Below are 8,974 nucleotides of genomic sequence, written 5' to 3'. Positions count from 1 at the left end.
GATGGCATGATATCATGTTTTCATGTGTAATACTAATACCAAAACTGCAACCTTGAGTATCTACTGATACCAATGAGATATACTATATTTTTACATTTTTACCTTTTTTATCATAAACTTCTTATATTAGATCTAAATATCTTTGGCCTGTATTGGAATAATTCCTGTGGTTATTTTTGAGTATTGAAGAACAGGGTGAAAGGAGATGAATAATTAAAAAGTCTGTAATTTTTTTAGAACTACAAAGTGTCCTATATGATCAGTAGAGCTGTAGAGTGTAGAAACAAGGACGATGTCGTAATGTTCTCACATGACTGTGTATTGTTTTTGTTTCAGATGTAAGAGGAAAATTATTACCAAATGGCCATTCCATTCTGACCCTAAATCATCTTGTATGATATCCAACTTTTGCTTGGTCATATGGTAAACTTTAGGCCCCGTGGTGTAGAGTGGAAAATGAAGACTGTAATTATGAATCAGCTTTATTAGACTAAGCGCTTTGTGGTGAATTTAGACTGGGAAAGAAAGCTTTCACAGCTGGAATCACGTGGAAACGGCAGCGAGGGAAATTCTAGTTGAGCAATGCTTTTTAGACCTCAAACTGCTCGGGCTTGGAACTCATAACCTGGTTGTTTACGCAGGATTTCAGTTTTTCCACAGTTGTTACTCTAAATGTTTTGACAGATTGGAAAGTGCCAGAATCCATAAACATGTCTGTTTAAACTTGTTTTATACATTCTACATCAATTACTGAAAAGAAAAGGACAGCACAATGTTTCTGAAAAGTGAAGCCAACACAGGTGGGTAGCACGGTGGCTTAGTGGTTAGTTTCCTAGAAGTTTTCCTCCTACCACTGGGATCTTCGGTTCAATTCCCTAACTGGATATTGTGGGTGTAAGAATGAATGTTTGGCTACGTTCGCATTACAAGCTAATTGCTCAAATCAAATTTTTTGCTCAGATCAGATTTGTCTATCTTGATGGTTCACATTCACAAATGTAAGTGATCTGTATCTGTGTGTAATGTGAACGAATCTGTCCCTGAAACGCCGTCTCACATGCTGCGCATATTGATACCTGTATAAACGTCTTCTTCTTTACCAACAACAAAAACAAAACCTTATATTAGGGAGACGAGAGACTCGTAGCTCTATAAAGGGAAATGGATGCAGCGTTAGCAGCTCATATATGGAGCATCTTTTGCTGGAGTGGAGAAACAGTAAACAGCTGCTCTGAAGTTCATGCTCAGGTCCAGGAGGTGAAAAAAAGACAGGTGGTTTGCTTTTGCTGTTTTTTTTGCAGCTATAGCTGCACAGCTGCACCAAGAGATAGATTTTTGGGTACGAGAGAGAAGCACGTAGCACTAATGCTAATGCATAAAAAGCAAAAAGACGCATAAATTCCGCATATAATTTGATCGTTCACATTCATGACGCATGTGAATGGATCATATAGGTATCTCATTTAGGACCACATATGAAAGTGCCTTAAATCTGATTTGAAAAGAAAAATGGATTTGGCACATTCACACAGCCAGGAAAAAATCAGATCTGAGCCACATTAAGCAAAAAATCGGATTTGAGTCACTTCAGCCTGCTAAAGTGAATAGGATCGGCACCTTGATCTGAACCAACTATCAGCTCTTTCTGATTGGTGAACTCCAGTCCAGCAGTGACACTTAGGCTACATTCACATTACCAGGCTGAAGTGACGTAAATCTGATTTATTTGCTCAAAGTGGCTCAGATTTGATTTTTTTTAATGACTGTGTGAAAAATCAGATTTAAGTCACTTCCATATGTGGTCCTAAATCAGATACATATCCAATCCATAGACATGCGATATGAATGTGAATGGTCAAATATATGTGGAATTCATGCATCTTTTTGCTTTTACACTTGCTCTTCGTGCTTCTCTCTCGTACCCACACGTCTCCTGGTGCAGCCGTGCAGCTAGAGCTGCAAAAAAAACAGCAAAAGCAAACCGCCTGTCCTTTTTTTAACCCCTCGACCTGAGCATGAACTTCAGACCAGCTGTTTACTGTTTCTCCACTCCAGCAAAAGATGCTCCACATATGAGCTGCTAACTCATCCATTTATAACCCTTTATAAAGCTACGAGTCTCTCCTCTCTCTAATATGAAGGTTTTTGTTGTTGGTGAAGAAGGAGACAATGTTTATACAGGTATCAATGTGCGCATGTGAGACAGCGTTTCAGGGACAGATTCGTTCACATTACACACAAATACAGATCACTCACATTTGTAAAATGTAAAGCAAAAAATCGAATTTGAGCGATGTGGCTTGTAATTAACATGAACGTAGCCTTAGATATGTCTCCAACCTCCACAAAAAGGCCTTTCATCACCAGTGCATTACAAGCCATGTGTGTTAGACGCTCACATAACGCTTTTAACCAGGTTGAGAAGGAATTAACAGGGTCTCAGTTTCTCCGTTAATGGACCTCTGTGGGGCACAAGGCTAAATAAAATCAGCCACTTTTAGTTGCAGCAGTAAAGGCCTTGATTAACAGGATACTAAGTGCGATGACAGCCGAGGAAGCCAGCCATGTTTCCGAGCAGGGCTGTGGAAACACTGGAGTGAATGGCAGAGCAATATTCATACATGAAAACCAAAAAAACTAAAATGGAGAAAATGGAGCAGCGATTCAAAACACATGACTTACTGCAGCTTTCCAGTTCATAACTAAAGGCTTTAGTCAGCTCTGTAGGCTGGCACTCTGCTGTACTGCCCCAATAGCTGTAAATCCTGCTTTAAACGAGTCCAGACTCCTCTTAATCAGATGCGTGTCCTTTAATAATAGAGCGGTTATAAACCTGACGAAGGAAGGACTCCACAGCTGAGGCTCAAAACATACTTTCACTCTCTTTTTCTTTTTTTGAGTTTTTGGCGATTTACTCAAAGATAAAGCCAAGTTTAATGCATCTTGTTGAGCATTGTGAATCAGAAGGACTAAAGCAGAGATCCCTGTAGCATGTTCCAGCAGGCTGGCCCTCTTCTGTTTTTGAGTTATGCCTCAACATAATGATGCTTCCTTAACATTACAAGCCTTATTAACCAATTATTTATATATTATATAATATCTGTCTGTATTATGAATGAATCTAGTTGAGAATGGGGGATAACCAAGTGCAAACTAGGGCATCTCAAAAATTATATTACTGAATATCACTGAAAAGTTGCTTTATTTCAGCAATTCAGTTGAAAATGTAAAACTCATATATTATATAGTTGTATTACACACAGACTGATCTATTTTAAGAGTTTATTTCTCTTATTGTTGATGATTATGGCTTAAAGCCAATAAAAACCCAAAAATCAGTGTCTCAGAAAATTTGAATATTATACAGTATAAGACCAATTGGTACTTTTGGCAGTGTGGGCAGTGCGCCAAGTCCTGCTGGAAAATGAAATCTGCATCTCCATAAAAGTTTTTAACAGAAGGAAGAAGCATGAATTGCTGTAAGATTTAGTGGGAAAACAAAACTGCACTGACTTTAGACTTGATAATAAAACACAGTGGATCAACACCAGCAGATGACAGACATGTCTCTCTTTATCAAACCATCACTGATCATCAGTAAATTTTACATTTCATTTAAAGTAAATCAAGGGATCAGAGTCTGGAGGAAGAGTGGAGAGACACACAGTCCAAACTGCTCGAGGTCTAGTGTGAAGTTTCCACCAATCAGTGATGGTTTATTTGGAGAGACATGTCATCTGCTGGTGATGATCCACTATGTTATATTATCAAGTCCAAGGTCAGAAAAACTTTCGATTGGCCACTTTAATCCTTAATCCCAATTGGATTCACCTGTGTGAATGTAGGTCAAGGGTCAATGAGATTACCAGACAAATTTTGTGTTCCAATAATTAGTGCTAAAGGTATTCAGATCAATAAAACAAGGGTGCCCAAAATATGCATCTGCCTAATTTAGATTAAAGGATTATTGCACACTTTCTGTAAATAATGTAAACTGCTCAATGTGTTCGTCTGCTGTATGATATATTAAAATGAAATTGCCGATCTGAACAACCAATGATTTATAAAAGAAAATCACACAAAATATCAGGATCAGGTGTATATGCAAGTATCTTTAGTATGTTATTGTCCTTGCATTAAAAGATATAAAGATAGAATCAAATGTTTGCAGACGTGTGAGAGTGTACTCACTTTCTTATTTTGGATTTTTAGAGTCCAGGTACCAAATGTACCTAAAGGCAAGGAAAAACAAGCTGAGCAGAGTGTTAAAGTTAAAGTTAATCAGCAGGTTTTGTTGGTGTGTCTGACCCTGAAGAACCCGGTTGAACCCTGCTGTAGACCGACGGCCAGAACCCACACAAAGCTCTTTAAGACAATATGAGATATGGGATTTCTGCTCGCTAATTTGATAATAGGTCTCCTCGCAGGAAGAGCCGGTATCCTGTTTACCCGAGGCCTGCGCTGAAGGTTGTTGTCCTCCAGAGCCCGCAGGATGTTTCCAGGTCAGCAGACGCTGATAAAATTGTTTGCATTCCCGAATGTATTTATTGACAGAAAGACCGCACTGGAGAACGGGATTAAACTTGGACTCTGTCACTCTGAAAACATCTGTAACATCTGTAAACTGTTAGAGCTTCGAGGAAGGTTTACGTCTGTTCCAGTGTTATACTTACACTGGCCAATTCATTAAAGCATTCTTGTTGCTACACTCACTATACTATTTTTTTTAGCTCCATTGAGCATATAGGACACTTTATAGTCCTTTAATTACAGACTGTATGACTGTATTTGACTGTGGTCATGTGTCTGTTTTTCTACATACAAAACCCCACATGATAACAACATGGTGTAAGTAGATCAGATGCAGTAGTGCTGCTAGAGTTTTTAAACACTGTTCAATCACTGTCCTCCAATCTACAGCTCTAGAAAAAATAAGACAACACTTCTCCCAAATTCCAAATAAAAATATTGTAATTTAGAGCATTTATTTACAGAAAATGAAAAATGGTTAAAATGACAAAAAATAAATTTCAGACTTGAAATAATGCAAAAAAACGTTCATATTCATAAAGTTTTAAGAGTTCAGAAATCAATTTTTGGGTGGAATAACCCTGGTTTTTAATCACAGTTTAATCATGCATCTTGGCATCATGTTCTCCTTTACCAGTCTTACACACTGCTTTTGGATAACTTTATGCTGCTTTACTCCTGGTGCAAAAAATCAAGCAGTTCAGTTTGGTGGTTTGATGGTTTGTGATCATCCATCTTCCTCTTGATTATATTCCAGAGGTTTTCACAATTTGGTAAAATCAAAGAAAGTCATCATTTTAAGTGGTCTCGCGTTATAAGAGTGAGTTTTCAGTGATGTTTCTTCAGCACCAAGACTGGAGCAGTATTAGCGTTAGCTGCTTAGTGTAGTGCTAGCTCTTTACCAAGTTAAAACCATATATACGTGAAATGAACCACTAGCTGACAGCTCCCTGGCTGCAGGAAACTGGAGGGTTTCTCAGTGACGGGACCACCTGGTTGGTCCCGCCCAGTTGCCAGGTAGTTTGGATCCACCCCGCCTACAAGGCCTATAGGCCATAGGCTAATGACGGGGTCTACGCCAATGATTTTTGTCTTCAAATCAAAGACTTTTACTATAAATATTGTTTCAAATCAATCTGTAAAGATTTTGTCTACATTAAGTTATTCATTCATACGCTGGCCTCTGCTGTCTCCGGGTAGAACCGGCGTTCTTCGAAGGCTGGATTAATATGCAGGGCCTGGGCCGCTGGGGGAAGGCAAGATTTAGCTTTTGATCAGTCATGCAACATCACAAGCTCTCCATGTGGGGAGGAAAAAGTCCTGCTCAATGCACAAAGCAAAGCTTCCCAGCCCCACTGCCCTCCCCCTCCCTTCTATTCCTTCCACTGCCTCCATTCCTCCACCCCTTCCAAATCTTTGGAGGTGAGCGAGTTCATCTGGCATACTTTTCCCCCTGGCAGGCTGCCACGACACACAGAACTCTGGATGCTTATGTAGCTTTGCTGCAGATGTAGGCAGTGCAGCACGGTCAGGGACGGCCAGAGGAGGTGGACCAGCGGGGAATCGCTGAAAAACCCCTGGAGAAACTGCAGCGCCAGCTGTCGATTCGGACGACACACCTTCCTTTTCCATCTCGAGGAAATTCTTAAGCGTTCGCTTTGCCAGACCAAACATGTTCCTACTGTACAGAAACGTGAAGGATGTTGTTGAGTTTATGTTCCATCAAGTTCAGATGAGGACAGAGCTTGCGTAAAAATAAACAGCAATCCAGATAGGCCTTACCGAACCAAAGCTTAGTATAAAACACCTTTTAAAGCGACAGTATGTAAATTTGGGCATTTAGAGAGCTCTCTGTTAAGAGAGTGTAATTACACAGAGCTTAAGGTAGAGTACTTTTAAAACGTGCATTGTGGTCTCATTTTTTTTTGGTTTAGTGATGTGTGAATGAGCAGGATGAAGACTGAGTTTTCTGTTCTGATATCTCCATGTTCGCAGCAGCTCTTGTATCAGCATCATTAGCAGCACCACCTTCCAGACACCTTGTTTTAATAAAAAATGTTTGTGTCTTTGCAAGGATGGTTTTATGATATTTTGGCTCTTCAAACCAGCCAAATCAATGATTATAGAAACGTCATACTAGACCTCAAGCTCCACTCTTCCTCCAGACTCTGCTCCCTTGATTTCCAAATGAAATGCTAAATTTACTGATGATCAGTGATGGTTTGGAGAGACATGTCATCTGCTGGTGTTGATCCACTGTGTTTTATTATCAAGTCTAAAGTCAGTGCAGTGTTTATGCTTCCTTTTGCTAACAGCTTTTATGGAGATGCAGATTTCATTTTCCAGCAGGATTTGGCACACTGCCCACACTGACAAAAGTACCAATTGGTCTTATATAATGTTCTAATTTTCTGAGATACTGATTTTTGGGTTTTCATTGGCTGTAGGCCAATTAATCCTCAACAATAAGAGAAATAAAAATTCTAATAATGAACTAAAAACATAGGAATCAAGATGAAAACATAAGAATACAAAAAATAATTGAATAAATAAAGAAATTAAACTAAATAAAAATAAAAATACAAAATCATTTAAAAATCCCATTTAAAACAATCACAGGATTTCTGGTGGTGCCCAGAAACAAAACAATTATTAAAAATATTTTTTTAATATATTTAACCAATATCTAGCGCTCAACACCCCTAGACAAGGTCTATTATGTCTAACCACACATTATTATGTTTAGAGCTGCTGATGGAATCATCAGTGGCCTTATGAGATTAAATTATCCTGTAGCTTTTGGACAACTAGATATTTTACACACCCTCTTTACAAAAGCCTAAATTTCCGATTAGAAGCTCTCTGGTATCTGTGGTTCACCCAAAGCCCTCTCAGTTCAATAAGGGTCTTTTAGAGTCTTCAGGTGATGCACATGTTCACGCAATAATAGGCCATATCACTGTATGCACACTGTGTTCTTCATGTTCCTGTAAGAAAGGTCTGTATCAGGCTGAAATTACAGCTCCAGTGTTAGAGCTCAGATCTCTGGTCGGAGAGGAAGTCGTTTCCTGTAATTCTCAGAGCTCCCTTAAGATCACTGGAGAAATCACAAACTGCTGAGGAGCACTTAGAGCGAAGACCGACAGGGAGGAATTATTTTCCATTAGGGGAGATTATTAGACAATTAGCCACTTCTGGGATGCCCTCTACTGGTTGTACACAGCTATACACAGGACAGTTACCAGTTAAAAGTTTGGACACACCCTCTTATTAAATGTTTCTTTCTTTATTTCTTTATTTAATGTATTTTCTACATTGAATATTAATATTAAAAACATGAAAAGCAATTAATGGACACATTTGGAATTACATAGTAAACAGTTAAAAGAGTTAGTCCTCCACATTAATCCCCTGATCTAATCCTGATGAACTAAGATGGGGATATCAGGTGATTTGGATTCTTGGGTTCATTGGTTCTTCTGGATATATAAAAATTTGGGCACCCCTGATCATTTTCATTGTTTTCTATTATAAATCATTGGTTGTTCGGATCAGCAATTTCAGTTAAATATAACATATAGCAGATGAACACAGTGATATGTGAGAAGTGAAATAAAGTTTATAGGATTTGCAGAAAGCAACAATTCTTTAAATAAAATTAGGCAGGTACAGAAATTTGGGCACCCTTGTCATTTTATTGATTTGAATACCTTTAGCACTAATTATTGGAACACGACATTTTATGGGGGTCCTCTGTGATTTTATTCCCGTCCATGTACGTGTTTTTCTCAGACGCCTTTTGAGATAATTACAAGCCGAATTATCTACTGTTTTTCTCTGAACTCCGTGGTCCTCCTGTAATTTTAGTCCCGTCCGGACGCACATCTCTGAGTTTTCGTCTAGTTATTTGTCTATTGCCACACACCGCGCGTTTTCATGGAGATCCCCGTAAAAAAACAGCAGCGAGTGGAAATGGAGGAGCTACTGCTACTGCTAATGCGATGTCACGTGACCGAGAAAGCTGAAGAACTCACTGGTCCTCCTGTTTTTTCAATTGCAGTCCAGATGCAGGAGTTTTATCAGTGAGTAGAAGTGTGAAATATGTTTTACAGACATCCCCCTGAGAAACTTATCCCATCCGAATAGTTTACCGGGAAGTTATTATCCTCTTTGCATCTTCTCTGAAGAGCGGCAACATGGGAGCCTCAAAACAAAACTCTCAAATGACCTGAAAACCAAGATTGTTCAACATCATGGTTTAGAGGGAGGATATAAAAAGCTATTTTAGTGATTTCAGCTGCAGTTTCCACTGTGAGGATTATAGTAAGGGAAATGAAATGAAGAAAAATCAAGAACATGCAGAACAATCAGAGACACAAAGCAGCTTGTACTGCCGTGAACACAGATCTTTTTTATTGACAAGAATTGAGTCTCCAGCCCAGTG

Source organism: Astyanax mexicanus, chromosome 20 (genome assembly GCF_023375975.1).
Source record: "Astyanax mexicanus isolate ESR-SI-001 chromosome 20, AstMex3_surface, whole genome shotgun sequence".
NCBI classification, from domain to species: domain Eukaryota; kingdom Metazoa; phylum Chordata; class Actinopteri; order Characiformes; family Acestrorhamphidae; genus Astyanax; species Astyanax mexicanus.
Note: the sequence above shows the minus strand (reverse complement) of the source record.